We start from the raw sequence: 15,309 nt of genomic DNA on the forward strand, positions 1-15,309 counted from the left end.
GCACGGGGAGGCCCAGGCCCCGATCTGAGCAGGGCTGCGAGTAACTCGATATGTTTTCTTTCGTTGCTGTGGACAGGGTGTGCCAGATTTAAGTCTGCCGCATCTGTGTCTGTCTGTCTGGTTGTTGCAGGGGGAGGGGGCAAGGGGGAGGGTTATCAGAGGGAGAGAGGAGCATGTCCCTGTGTTTTATCCCTATCCATCTTCCTTTTCCCTTGCCTGCATTGCTCACTCTTTGCTGTATATAACCTGCCACAACTGTTTTCGTGTCTCAACCCCTAACCCTTTGGAGACCACTGTGCTTTGTGCCTCCTATAAAGCAGCTTTACAGACGCCTTCGGGGCGCCCTGTCTGGGAAGCCCTGGCACTGTCAGAGTTAACAGCAGGCCTCTGGAAACTTGAACTTCCCCAGAAGTGCTTGTGCAGCAATTAGCAGAGCCCCACTCAGATACAGAAAAAAAGTCCCCTCGATTATAAATAAACAAGCAGCCAAGGGTATTGGAGCCAAGAGTCACCACTGTGTGCCCCAGGCCTGTGGTGGTTACCCCCGTTGCAGAAAAGCCCGCACCTTCCAGAATTGGGATGGAGAAGCCTGATGCTCTAGCAGGATTCCGAGGAAAGGTGGGAATCTGCTGTCGGGTGAAAACCCATCAGGCTGGGCCTCACGTGTAAGATGCCCAAGGTGCACCAGCCTGAGGATGGTAGAAAGGGCCACTCATTGCAGCCTGGGATGATGGATGGATGGCCTTTTCTGGGTGAATAGGAGCCTTGCTTCGCTTTGCTGGAGGGAGATACCAGGCTGGCAAAATATTTGGTATTGCCTAAAGAGTGGTGGCCAGAGATAGCGCCTCACCCAGCGCCGCACTCAAGGGGGTCGGATGTCATTCCTAAGGCCGCAAGGCCCTGTGGGATCAGGGCACAGGAGTGAAGAGCCTGTCTCTCTGTTTATTTCTTCCAGCCATCACAGAAGTGCTGCAAAATACAGAACCGTAGGTCTCCTTGCGAGGAGAAGATGTCTTGGGTCATCCTGGGCTATATTTAGAATGGAAAATGTGCTGGCTCAGAGAAAACCAATCATGTGCCCTTCTCCAGGATTCATGCTGAGCTGGGAACCCTGCCCCATCACCCGCCCTTCCCATCCTTCCCACAGCCCTGCCACCCGCTTCCTCCTCCAGGGAGCCCTTCCAGCTTGTCGGGAGACCCTGCAGGGAAAGGCCCAGTTTCTCTTGTGAATAAACTTCACAAGCATCCCCCTCTCGTAAGGACCATGAGGATCTTGTGGAGGGCTGTGTGCAAGGCTGGCTGAGAACTCAGAGCTCAGAAGGGGGTGTTTAACCTGATCGTGGGAATTCCTCAGCTCTCCCCAATGCCCACTTCTGCTTCTCCAGGTGTGAAGGCTGGGGACATTGTGGCAGGGAGTGGATCCCTGCCCTAAGGACCGTCCTGGGTCCAGCCCCTTGGTTGTGCTTTGGGCAGTATTGCCACCCTAAGACTCCTGAGAGTCCCTTGGACAGCACGGAGGTCAAACCAGTCAATGCTAAAGGAAATCAACCCTATTGGCAGGACTGGTGCTGAAGCTGAAGCTCCAATACTTAGGCTACCTGATGCAAGGGGCCAACTCATTTAGAAAAACCCTGATGCTGAGAAGGATTGAGGGCAAGAGGAGATGGAGATAACAGAGGATGAGATAGTTAGATCTGACTCAATGGACATGAGTTTGAGTAAACTCTGGGAGATGGTGAAAGAGAGGGAAGCCTGGCGTGCTGCTGTTTATGGGGCTTCAAAGAGTGGGACACGACCTAGCGACTGAACAACAACAGGAGAGCTTCGTGGTGGTGATTGTTGGGCCAGTCCCCATCAGCGCCCTGTTAACTTTTCGTAACCATCAGAATGTTTTCAAGAACCTGGAAGTTCATTGCATCACTGTTTTGCTTTCGGAGCTGCACGTGATTTCTCAGAAGGAGCGGCCCAGACCCGTCCTGTCTCCTATACTGACCCAGCCACGAATTTTCACTTTACTGGGGTCAAGGGGTCAGAAGGGGCACCACTGAAGGCAGCGTCTGCTGCCCGTGCCCATGGAGACAAGGAGGCGGTGGGGACACAGTGACACTCTCAGCTCTTGGGCACATGTTCTGGGCTGGGGCACCACGTCTGTTTCTGATCTCCACAGCCTCTCTGAGAGGTGGGAATTACGGCGTCCATTTTCCCATGGAGGAAACTGGGAGTTAGATGCCTTGTCATGGACCGTTCCCCCGCCCTCCTCGCCCAGCTCCCCACCATGGTCTTGCTGGTTCTCCCTGTGACGTGCAGCCCTTGTTCTCCTGTGATGTCACCCACTTGGCCCCCAGTCCAGCCTCTCGCCCACTGGACTCATTCTCCACACAAACCAGCTTGATCTTTGGGAAAGACTCTGAGCTGTACCCTTCTCCTCCGTATTACCCAATAGTGGCTTCCTGTTGCCCTTAGAATGGAATTCTGACTCCTCCCTGTGCATGGCTAGCACCTCCCCTAGGTCTTGGCTGCGGCTCATCCCCTCTACTCAGGCCAGTCCGGCCTCAGGGCCTTGGCACCTGCTGTTCTATGTCCCTGGTGTGGACCCTGGACCCTGAGTACATTGCTGTCTCTTTCCAGCAAGGGCTGAGGCCCTGTTCTAGTTGTGGTTAACTCTGCAACCCCCTCTTGCACATCTGTTCTCTTGGGCAGGAAGCAGGCATTCAGGCTCCCACACTGTGAGGCTGATACCTCCATCCCCAAGATGCAGGCCTTCCCCAGAAGCCTGTAGTCTGCTCCTTTGTCCCAGGGTGAGACAGGCTCCCAAGAATCAAGTCACTTGCTTCCTTCTTGCACAGGTTGTGATGGACGTGATTCTTCCACCTTGGGCCTGTTGGCCAGAACTGAGGTTCTGCAATTAGGGTGAAATAGCTCCTCATTCATGGAGCTTTAGGACATGAACTGACGCATCATATCCTCAAGGTCTATCCAGAGGGGAAGCGGACCACCTCCACCTGCATTAGATGGCCTTTCTTAAACCCAGCACACTGACATGCTTTCTGCACTTGGATTTTCCTATTTAATTATTGCATCATCTCAGAAGACAACTCTCTCATAACTAGTGAAGCTTGGGCTGGCTTGACCATCCTGCTCCTGCCCACACACCATTTGATCTATTGTTATTGTTTAGTTGCTAAGTTGTGTCCAACTCCAGGCTTCTCTGCACATGGGATTTGCTGGGCAAGAATACTGGAGCGGGTTGCCATTTACTTCTCCAGGGGATCTTCCTGACCCTATTGCTTTCAAATAACTCATTCCTAGTTCTGAGGCTCCTGAGATCCACCAGTCTCCTGGAAGCAGTCCCGTATTTGTTGCTCAGAAAAACTGGCCCTTTCAAAGGGCTACTCTAGGGGGGCCTGGGACAGTAGCCACCTGGAGGAGACTCTTTGAGACCACAGCTGATCCTTTGCACAAGATGATACTTGAGGCCCTCATAGAGGCTTCCCCAGTGGCTCAGCAGGTAAAAGAATCCTCCTGCAATGCAGGAGACACAGGAAACACAGGTTGAATCCCTGGGATGGGAAGATCCTCGGGAGGAGGAAATGGCAACCCATCCCAGTATTCTTGCCTGAAGAATCCCATGGACAGAGAAAGTTGACAGGCTACAGTCCATAGCGTCACAAAGAGCTGGGCATGACTAAGCAGGCATGCATGCAAACAGGCAAATAAGGATCCCTTTCTCTTACCCTCTGCTGGTTTTACCAGCTTCCCCATCTCTGTGCCTTCTAGCTCAAAACCGAAAATTTCAAATGAAAAAAGAGAGAGAAGACAAACATGAAGTAACATTGACTAGTTCATTGAGGCCATCTGTCAACCATCTTTTATGTCCCTGATTTATTTTATAGCCCTAGTGTCAAACCTTCCTTGTCAATTTCACACGTGAACATTTTTTAATTAAAATTCAGTATCATCAAGCAGGTCACAGAGTGTGAGCAATGTTCTCTTTGTTCTAAAAATCCTCATGTAATGAAGCTGCCGTTCACAATTGTTTTCCAATGACCTGCTTATTTAAAAAAAAATGATTTTCAAGGAACAGAAATAGGTGCCTTTTCACAGCATGGGGTCCAGCAGGAATGAGAAGCTTACCAATTCACAGCCCAGCCCCTGGGAGATGCCGGGGGTGGACTGAGTGTTTCTGAATATATGTGACTGCTCTTCTTGGGTTCCCTGTGGTGCATTTTATAGACTGATGTCACTTTTTAAGAGAGAAATTATTAGATGAATGTTGATAAATGAATGTATGTTCAGTGTGCTGGAATCGAGATGAGAACTCCAGTGAAGAAGCAGGAAAAGGCTTTAGAAGAGAGTCGGGGACCAGGGGGCTGGGCTGGGGCACATTGTCCATGTCCAAGGCCTTCTGCACCAGAGACAGACCCCCGGAGTCCCACCTGGTGAGCAAGCCAAGCCAAGGTAGCCTCTGCAAAGCCCCAAGGACCCACAGCGAGGGTTGCAGATCAAGCTGGGCCTGGTTTTGGGGTTTGTTTTCAGTTCCTGAGCCAACATGTAGAAATCTAGTGACTTCTGCTTGCGAAACACTTCAGTCGTGTCCAACTCTTTGTGACTCTATGACCCGTAGCCCACCAGGCTCCTCTGTCCATGGGATTCTCCAGACATCAATACTGGAGTGGGTTGCCATTTCCTACTCTAAGGGATCTTCCCCACCCAGGGATATAACTCCCATCTCCTAAGTCTCCCACCCTGGCAGGTGGATTCTTTACCACTAGCGCCACCTGGGAAGCCCTAATGACTTCTGGTTCTTTCCAAAAACCAAAGGATCTGGGGACTTCCCTGGTGATCCAGTGGTTTAGAGTCCATGTATCCATGCAAGGGATGTGGGTTCAATCCCTGGTCAGAGAACTAAGATCCTACATGTTGCACATCATAGCCAAAAGATAAAACAAAAAACCCTACGATCTGGGCTCACAGTGTCTGTATCAATCCACTTAAGAGCCACTTATTAGCTGCCCAGGGCCCCTCACCTCTTAGCTGCTGAGCCCTATAGTTCTCTGAATTGTGGCCTCACCCCAAGGAATATTTAGACAGGAGGAACAGCCTTTCTTCTTTGGAACACCTCACTCCCTCCTGCCAGGGTGGTCCTGGGCAAATCATCCTATAGCCTCAGTCTTCCCATCTCTATAAGGGGATGACAGTGGGACCTCATAGCTATGTGGTATGTGTTCACTCGCTCAGTCATGTTTGACTCTTTGTATCTCCATGGACTGTAGCCCGCCAAGCCCTTGTGTCCATGGAATTTTCCAGGCAAGAATACTGGACTGGGTTGTCATTTCCTCCTCCAGGGCATCTTCCCGACCCAGGGATCAAACCCACATCTCTTGTGTCTGCTGCCTCGGCAGGTGGGTTCTTTACCACTTGAGCCACCTGGGAAGCCCAGGCCCCATAGGGTGCCAGTTAAAGCTCCCTCCCCTCTGCCTGCGTGTCTTTAGGGGGCCACAGCATATTTTTAGGGAGGGAAGACAACTGGGTGCTCTGTGTGCCAGCAGCCTCCCTGCTGGCTTCCTCTCGAATGTCTTGTTGGAGGAGTGAAGACAGAATTATTCAGAAACAAGTGATTTCCCAGCTGTAGGCTCCTCTGCGATGACAAAGGACTCACTCAGCCCAGATTGGTGGTGAGGCAAGAATTACATACTGCAGAGAGGCTGCTGGGACCATCTTGAGTTTGTTTGTAACCAATCTCAAATAATTTAGATCTTTTTAATTCGCAGCAAATCCTATTCCCTCGACAACATCTGTGGTAAAATAGCAGGAACGTGTGTGGAGACCAAGTGTTGGGGGGTGGGGAGGTGCTTTTTGTTTTCCCACCACTGAATCCATAGTTACCCTCTCAGTTGAAATCTTATCATATTTAACTGGTTCCACATAAACAGATCTGTGTATATTTTCAGTAGTTTCAGCTGAAACCTGTTAAGAACAGATGTGCAGATGGTTGCCCTGCACCGATCCATTTAAATGTATTTTTCCATGAGCAGTGTTTTTCCTTCAGCCCTTCCTTGAGAGAGGAAGACTTAAGAAAGTGGGACCTTTATTAAGATGTACATTACATGCTTCTGAGTCTCAGCAACCAGTGCTTTGCTGTTGGTTTTCCAACAGCTCTTTGGCACACGGGGCTGTGAGTACTGGGTGTGTGTTGACGTGATGGGCGGTGTCTGCTGTGAGCCTCTTTGGCTGGCAGGATGGGCTCTTAGCTCTTCTGGATGCCACCCATGTGAAGGTGGGCCAGTCTTTCCCAGCTGCTGCGGAATCAAGTAGCCTCTGACCAAAGGCTGGAGTAAGTTATCCACTTCTTTGACCCTTTAATTTTTTTAAGCAGGGTGGGGGGGGGGGGAGAAGGAGAGGGGAATGTAGAAAACTCCTCAAACTCAATAGCAACCAAAACCAACTCATCTGATTTTTAACTGGGCAAAGGACTTGAATAGCTATTTGTCTACAGAAGACAAGCAAATGGCCAACGGGAAAAGATGGTCAGTATCACTGAGAACGCATGCTCGTGCTCAGTTGCTAAGTCCTGTCTTTGACTCTTTGTGACCCCATGGACTGCAGCTCACCAGGCTTCTCTGTCCGTGGGATTTCCCGGGCAAGAATACAAGACTGGATTGCCATTTCCTTTTCCTGGGCATCTTCCAGACCCAGGGACTGAACTCAAATCTGCTGTGTGGCAGGCAGCTTCTTTACCACTGAGCCACCAGGGAAGCCCCACTGAGAATTAGGGAAATGCAAATCAAAGCTATAAGGGGATATCACCTCATACCCAAGAGGAGGGTTACTGTTAAAATAAAAAATCTAAAAAAAAAAAAAAACAGAAAATAAGTATTGGCAATGATGTGGAGAAATTGAACCCTTAAACACTGCTGGTGGAAATATAAGATGGTACAGTTGCTTGTGGAAAATGGTATGGAGGGTCCCCCCCAAATTAAAAATAGGACAACCATGTGATCTAGCAATTCCTCTTCTGGCTATATGGACAAAAACATTGAAAGCCTGAGCTTCCCAGGTGGCTCAGTGATAAAGAATCCACCCGCCAGTGTAGGAGATGCAGGAGACGTGAGTTTGATCATTAGGTGGGGAAGAACCTCTGGAGGAGGAATGGCAACCCAGTCCAGTATTCTTTTTTTTTTTAATTAATTTATTTTTTTATTGGACCAGTCCAGTATTCTTGCCTGAAAATCCCATGGACAGAGGAGTCTGGCAGGCTACAGTCCATGGGGTCGCAAAGAGTCGGACGCTACTGAGCCCACATGCATTGGAAGCAAGACCGCAAAGAGACTTTTTCACACTCCTGTTCACAGCAGCCGTATTCACAATAGCCGAAAGGTGGAAGCACCCCAAGCATCCATTGACAGATGAATGGACAATCAAATGTGGTCCATTCATACAGTGGAAAATCATTCAGCCCTTGGAAGGGAACTCAGACACATGCTACCACATAGATGGACCCTGAGGACATCATGCTAAGTGGTCTAAGCCAATCACAGAAAAGACAAATCCTGTGTGCTTCCACTTAGAGTAGGCAAATTCACAGAAACAGAAAATGGAGTGGTGGCTGCCACGGGCTGAGGGGGTGGGGAGGGGGAAATGACTGTTTAATAGGTACAGAGTTTCAGTTTTGTGAAATGAAAAAGTTGTGCAGACCTGTCACATAACAATATTTATGTACTTACCATTGAATGTACACTGAAAATGATTAAGATGTTAAAAATAAAGCTGGGGGAGGGAGGATCTAATCACGATACTCATCTTATGGATGGCGAGAGGATTCTGTGAGATAAGGCACACTTAGCAGGACTTTGCCTTTTCATACTGTAAAAAAAAAACGCTGTGACAAAACTAGACAGCATATTAAAAAGCAGAGATATTCCTTGGCAGACAAAGGTCTATCTAGTCAAAGTCATGGTTTTTCCAGTAGTCATGTACGGATGTGAGAGTTGGACCATAAAGAAGGCTGAGCGCCAAAGAATTGATACTTTTGAACTGTGGTGCTGGAGAAGATTCTTGAGAGTCCCTTGGACAGCAAAGAGATCAAACCAATCAATCCTAAAGGAAATCAACCCTGAGTATTCATTGGAAGGACTGATGCTGAAGCTGAAGCTCCAATACTTTGGCCACCTGATGTGAAGAGCCGACTCATTGGAAAAGACCCTGATGCTGGAAAAGACTGAGGGCAGGAAAAGGTTGGATGGCATCACCGACTCAATGCACATGAGTTTGAGCAAACTCTGGGAGATGGTGAAGGACAGGGAAGCCTTTGCGTCCGTGGGCTCCTAAAGAGTCGGACAGGAGTGAGCAACCGAACAACAACGAAAAGCAGGACTTTGTCCTGTGGGCCGTGGAGATGATAACTAAGGTGAAATGAGATAAAGTGGATTGTTTCCTGGGCTTTGAATTTCTGTTTTCCAGAAGGTTCCTCTCCCACTTCCTACTGCCCGTGGGACAGAGTTCACCCAGCCTCCCAGGTCCCTGTCATAGGCTGAGCCCTCTCGAGGAGTGTCCCCGTGGGGCACTGTGGGCCTCTCAGCCCATGCCTCTGGGGCGCAGAGTTCTGCCTCTCTGGCCAGTTTCCAGTTTTCCAGTTTTCTGGCTGGCGCTGGCTGTGAGACACTGCCGGGCTCCTTCTAGTGGCCTCTGAACAAACCGCAGAGCCCCCGGCCCCTCCTGTCTGCAGGCGTTCCTGCCACTGAATTTGCCCTGCATTGGGAGGAGGGGGAAGGGGGGCCTGAGTGGGTGGCATGATGACAGGTGAGCCTCGGGGTTCCGTGCCACCTGCTTGCAGCTCCAGTTCTGCTGCTTGTTGAGCCATTGAGCCCCGCTGTGTCGCAGGTGAAATGGTGAGGCAGAGTGGGGCTTCATCCGCTAAAGATTCCAGATCTTTCAGGGGGCTTTGTCCTCCTGACTTCTCTCCAGCCTGCTCCCTTCCGCAGGGTCCAGCATCCAACACGCTGAATGTGCCTGAGTTTGCCTAGTACCTAGCAGGACACTGGGAGCACGTCTGTTTTTTCACGGGAGCTGGGGGTGGTATGTCCTGGGCTCTAAGAGCAGCGTGAGGCCTGAGGCCCCTGGCAGAGCCGTGGAAGAGTGGTCATTGGCAAGACTGGCATTTCTGTCACCTGACTGGAGGAGACCCTCTGGCAGGGCTTGGACTCAGCTGAGCAGAAAGATGAGCAGTTGACTTGCGATGTGATTTTACATTCCTGGCAAAGTAACACCACATTTGTTTTAAAGAGGAGGAAAGAATAAAATCAAACTGTTCGTTAACATTTCAAAGAGGTTAAAAGAGCCACTTGGGTTCCTCTCCTGGCCAGTTCTATGGTGGGGGGATGCCAAGGGCTTCTCTTGCTGGCGGAGAATTGTGGGGCGTCTCTCTGCTTCCGGGGTCCCAGCCTCTGATCCATTTAGGAGATGGTTCTGGGGATTCACACTCGTCTTTGGAAAGCTTGATCTTCTCCAAGTTTCTCATATCCCTTCTGTATTTCTTTCCCATGCAGATTCTCTTGCTGGCTCTTTTTGCTGTTGTTTTCAGAAGTTAATATTCACAAGCTTTGATTTCTAGACCCAGTTCTGGACTTTACAGAAGCGAGAATCAACAGGCTCAAAACTCGGCTTCGTTACTCATTTGACTCAAACGTGTTCAGGGCAACACCCCTGAGCCACAGCCAGAAACGAACGTCCCCAAAGTGGGGCTCTTGCCTGGAATCTCACCGCTCAACCAGGAGACCTGAGCGCACTTAGCAAAGTGAGAAAGATGCCCCTCTCTTCCCTCTGGAATAGAGACCCCAAGATGACCCTGGTCACTCTCCCACTCTGCCTCCATCTTCTCCAGGCTGCTTCCAGATTCCTTTCCTTTATTCACGTTGCTACCCCCTCATCCGCCAGTATTTTCAGAATCCACACACACATTCATCCATCACTCCAGTTTCCAAATATTATCTTTATCAATACAGTGGTATTTCCCTCAAATGAATGACGGCTCCATGACCTTTCCTTTCAGCCACAAATGAAAGGGGACTTAAAAGTGTGTGTGTGTGCGTGCTTGAGTGCATGCCTGCTCCACGCGCACAGTCCTAATGGAAACCAGGGTAAATTACAGAGAATGGTCACATAATGATTACAGAAACCTACACGAGGCATAACCCATTAGTGAGCTACATTTTGTTCAAAGCTGAGATACGCCTTTGTGCCGGAACGCAGTCATCTGTAGCAATGACTAATAATATAGTTGAGGATCTGTTCACATTTTCTCCCTTTTGTGCCTATTTTCATAAGTTAATAACTCAAGCATGAAATTGTTTCAGGCTGAAAACTTGGTGGTGAGAGCACGGCAAACTGTGTGGGAAACAACTTGTGTTGTTGTTGTTACTTAATTTAGCTTGGCTGTTTTTTAAGTTACGGGAGTAGAAATGACCATACGGGTTTTCTTGAGCCGTGTGTGCTCGTGAAACCCAAGGAAGTCTGGGATCGTGTTAGACAAGGCACATTTTTAATAGCTACAGATAGAAGCTTTCCTTCATTCATGTGTGTGCTTTAGCTTAGTACAGGTCAATTTTGTTGAGGTGGGTAGGGTTGGATGATATTGAATCAAAACGCCATGAATGACATCATCCTGGATATTCACCTGCCTTCAACTAGAAAACTTCTATCCTAGATCAAAGAGCCTGGTGAGCACAGAGCTGCCTTAAATACATGAGGACAGGAACAGGGATGAAACCTACTGCTGGGTCTTATTAATAGTAAATTCCTAAAACAATGGAAGGAGCAGAAACAAGATGAATGGTCTATCATAATTGTTCATCCCTCCTGGAGTTGGATCTACTGGGCATTTTCCTGTGTCTCCCTAGTGGCTCAGATGGTAAAGAATCTGCCTGCAATGCAGGAGACCCGGGTTCAGTCCCTGGCTCAGGAAGATTCCCCTGGAGAAAGGCATGGTTATCCACTCCAGCACTGTTGCTTGGGACAATGACCTCTGTCATGACCCATGGGGTAACAGAGTCAGACACGACTGAGCAACTAACCCTTACTGTATCCTGAACCAGAGAAAGTCCACCTGCAGGAGACCAGAGTTTCTACAAGTCTTAAATTTTTTTTTTCTTTCCTTTTCTTTTATTGGGGCAGGAGACTGAAAAATGCAGAGAATAATACAACAAAGGCCTAAGTACCCACATTCCAGAATTAGCAAAGGTCAGTATTTTGTAAGGATGACTCTAACATTGCTCATAAAGTTGTGCCCTTTATTTCACAGATGGGCAAAGTGAGGAGGAGCAGGAGGGGATAGGATGTGACTGAGCCGTACAGCCTCCAGCATCTTGCTCCTGGATGGACTGGATCCTACAGGGAGACTCTGGAGCTGGTAAGACAAGCATTCTCGTCTGACTTTAAAAATGAAGAGCTTGGAGCCCCCAGTGCATGTGGGTGAGGTCCTCCAGGTTCTGGGCCCTGTGCTGGACTAGGAGGACAAAACAGAACGCAAAGCCCACAGCAAGTGGGACCCCTGCGTGATGAGGGTGCAGAGAGTACCTGCCTGGAGGGGAAAGGCTCCCTGCAGCCAGGGCCAGCTTCCCCAGGCTTCTAATCCAGGAGTAAGCCAGCAAATACTCACGGAGATGTCCCATAGAAAAATCGTGTACTTCATAGGGCATATCTGAGCCAATGACTCAACTTATGGATCATTACCAGAGAAAAACAAAATATCCTGCCATCCAGTGAGATGATGTGATGCTTTTTATTTTTACTAGTAGATTGCTCCATTTATAAATCTTTAATAAAATCCTACCCCCACCAAAGAGCATCTGAATCCATCAATTTAAAAAAAAAAGAAACTGACGAGGAATGAGAGCTGGCTTTCTATGAGTTCCTAGCTTCTCAGGCTACAGCTCCAGAGCGGCATCAGTGGAGCCCATGCTAGGCTGCATCATATTCTGCTAAGCCACCTGCGCTCTGAGGGCAACAAGAGCCGGCTTGGGGTCCACCAGCTGGAATCTCAGAAAGCCTGCTCTCTAAAAATAGCCAGCTCTGCAGATTCACCTGGGGCCCAGGGGGCTTCTTGACTGATCTCTCCCTTAGGCACCAACCCAAGTTCAAAAAGGAAAAAAACACTGCCTTTTCACCTTGATTGATTTTAGCTCTGGAGAGTTTTCACTGGTCCTTTCAAAGTGATAGAAACTCCCCGGAATTATTTTAGGAAAAGTAAAAGACAGCAAAACGAAGCTAGAAGCCAGGCTCCAGCGCGCATGACGGACGCCCAGCCTCCCTCCCCGCAACCAAGGTCACGGTTAGGCGGCGCTGGCATCTCCGCGCGGTCTGGCACACTCGACAGGACGCGCGCCTGGTGCCCTCTCCACCCCAGCCTGGAGGCTACCTCTTCCGCGCATCCACAGAGCAAGGGGAGGGCACGGAACTTTCCAATTCCATCGTGTAAGGGAGAAAGCCGTGTCCAGTTGGCCTGAAATGAAGCACACAGCCCTGGGGCTCAGGGTCTCAGCGTCCTGGTGTGTGCAAATGAGTTGTCCCCCCAGCAATATACGGAGCGCTGTTTGGGAAGAAAGGTACCTCCTCCTAGTCTTGTTGCTTCAAAGACAGAAAAACCACAGGTTCCTGACAAGGGGCATGGGCTTTATCAGCTGTAGCAGGTCTTTCCTGGCCTCAGCCTGATCGCTTCCTCTCACCATAGGCAGAGACACAGACAGAACGCACAGCTCAGGCCCTGACAGTCGGAGAGTTGTGTTTAATCCTCAAAAAGCATTCAGAAGAGTTTGCTGAGTCGTGATGCATTCTGCCTTCCTCCCTTCAGTTGGGTTGGGCACCGAGCCGCCTTCAAAGTCACCTCAGTCCAAAGACAAGCAAACCTAAAGAGGGCAGGGCAGTTGAAGACACCATACTAACTTCATAGGCTTCCCTGGTGGCTCAGCGGTAAAGAATCTGCCTGCCAACGCAGAAGACGAAGGTTCAATCCCTGGGTGGGAAAGATTCCTCGGAGAAGGAATGGCAACCCACTCCGGCGTGCTTGCCTGGAAAATTCCATGGATGGAGGAGCCTGGCGGGCTACAGCCCATGGGGTCACAGAGTCCAACACCACTGAGCAGCTAGACAACAGCAACATACTAACTTCATAGTCTGGTGCCTCCCAGAAAACACAGATCTTTGGAAAGATTGTTTCTAAACTAGATCCACTCCAGATTGCTTTAAGGTGAGAAGTTTTCTGCTGCTGGAGGTGGCCTTGTGTGACCCTGGAAAACTGGCTCTATCATGGCCCTGAGAAGAGGCAGGGAAGAAATTAAGACAGTTGCTTGAGTGGATTCCTTGAATGCGGTTTGAAAAGATTTGGTTAACAATTGCCTCATCGTTTGTAAAACTCATCAGCCAAGGGTGAGAATTCCAGTTGCTCCATGTCCTTATTAATGTTTGTTATGGTCAGACTTTTTGTTCTAGTCATCCTAATACATGAATAGTGAGATCTCTTTGTGATTTTAGATTCCCTGAAGTAGATAACAGTAGCCCACTCCAGTCTTCTTGCCTGGAAAATTCCACAGACAGAGGAGCCTGATGGGCTCCAGTCCATGGGGTTGCAAAGAGCTGGACACGACCAGCTCACTGAGCACACACACATGTAGAATTTAAAGACTTTCACTCAATTAAAAAAAAATTTTAAATACTGAATTTTCTAACCCATGAGCACAGTATCTATTTATTTAGGTTGTTTTTAATTTCTCTCAGCAGTGTTTTATAATTTTCAATGCACAGCTATTGTCCATCTTTTGTCAGATTTGCCTTAAGTGTTTTATAATTTTTGATACTAGTGTAAGAGCTATTTTTAAAATTTCAATTTTCAGTTGTTCACTGAAAGTATACATTTTTTGTGCATTAATCTCTTACCCCATATCTTCACTAAAGTCACCTTTTACAGTCCACTAACTTTCTGTTTCTATAGGATTTTTTACACAGATTCTCAGTTCAGCTCAGTTCAGTCGCTCAGTCGTGTCCGACTCTTTGCGACCCCATGAACTGCAGCACGCCAGGCCTCCCTGTCCATCACCAACTCCCAGAATTTACCCAAACCCATGTCCATTGAGTCGGTGATGCCATGCAACCATCTCATGCTCTGTCATCCCCTTCTCCCCCTGCCCTCAATCTTTCCCAGCATCAGGGTCTTTTCAAATGAGTCAGCTCTTCGCATCAGGTGGCCAAAGTATTGGAGTTTCAGCATGTCATCTGCAAATGAGGATGGCTTTACTTCTCTAGTTCCAATCTAGCACTTTTAAATTTTTATTTCTTGCCATATTGTACTGGGTCAAATCTTTACTACAATGTGGAGTAGAATCTGTGAAAGTTTCTCATCTTAGGAGGAAACTATTCCATCTTTCACCATTAATAATGATGTTATCAGCCATTAGTTTTTAGTAGATGCCCCTTATCAGATAGAAAAAGTTACCATCTATTCTTAACTTGCTGAGAGTTTTTATCAGCAATATTAACTGGATTATATCAAGCGACTTCTTGCATATATTGAGACCATAAATTTCTAGTGTCATCATTTAGCAACTTTGAGTCAAGTCTAGATTTACTTCTTAATATATCCCTTTTCCCTTCCTGTTTATAATTGTCTTAAATATTTCTTCTACATATATTGTGATTCTCATTAGCAGTGTTACAGTTTTTGCCTCAACTGTCAACATAATTTAGAAAATTAAGAAAGAAAAGAAAGTCCATTGTATTTACCAGTATTACCAATATTTTTGCTTATTGTGTTATTTCTTCCTTACTGGTGTTCCAGAAGTCTTTCTTTTATTGTTTCTTTTTTTGTCCAGGAAACTACTTTTAGCCACTCTTATATGGTATATCTGCTAGTGACAAATATTCTTCATTTTTCATTTTTTGGAAATGTCTTAGTTTCCCTTTCATTTCCTTCCAGTGAAGGATCCTTCACTGGAAAAGACCTTTCAACTGAATACAGGAGTTTATGCGAACAGTTCTTTTCTACATACGTTGTAGCAGTTCTTTTCTTTCAGCACTGGAAAGTACTCTGGCCTCAGTGGTTTCTAATGAAAATGTGCTGTCATTCAAACCTTTTCTGCCGTAGGTAGTGTCATTTCTCTGTTTTATATACATGTATATGTTATATATGTATACATGCTTTATATATATGCTTATATATATACGCTTTATATATATGCTATGCCATGCTATGCTAAGTCACTTCAGTCGTGTCCGACTCTGTGCGACCCCATAGACGGCAGCCCACCAGGCTCCCCCGTCCCT

The 15,309-nt window shown here is 47.9% G+C and overlaps 1 long non-coding RNA gene across 1 annotated transcript in view; it reads left to right on the forward strand.

Annotated features, from left to right (window-relative positions):
• Positions 1–492: 492 nt before the first annotated feature.
• The window catches only part of LOC113900900, a 79,745-nt gene continuing 64,928 nt past the window's right edge, over positions 493–15,309 (forward strand). Inside the window, exons 1-2 of the long non-coding RNA XR_003513258.1 lie at positions 493–618; positions 11,297–11,404. This is a non-coding gene — a long non-coding RNA (uncharacterized LOC113900900). The remainder of the gene's footprint in view (positions 619–11,296; positions 11,405–15,309) is intronic.

Source organism: Bos indicus x Bos taurus, chromosome 11 (assembly GCF_003369695.1).
Source record: "Bos indicus x Bos taurus breed Angus x Brahman F1 hybrid chromosome 11, Bos_hybrid_MaternalHap_v2.0, whole genome shotgun sequence".
Taxonomy (NCBI): domain Eukaryota; kingdom Metazoa; phylum Chordata; class Mammalia; order Artiodactyla; family Bovidae; genus Bos; species Bos indicus x Bos taurus.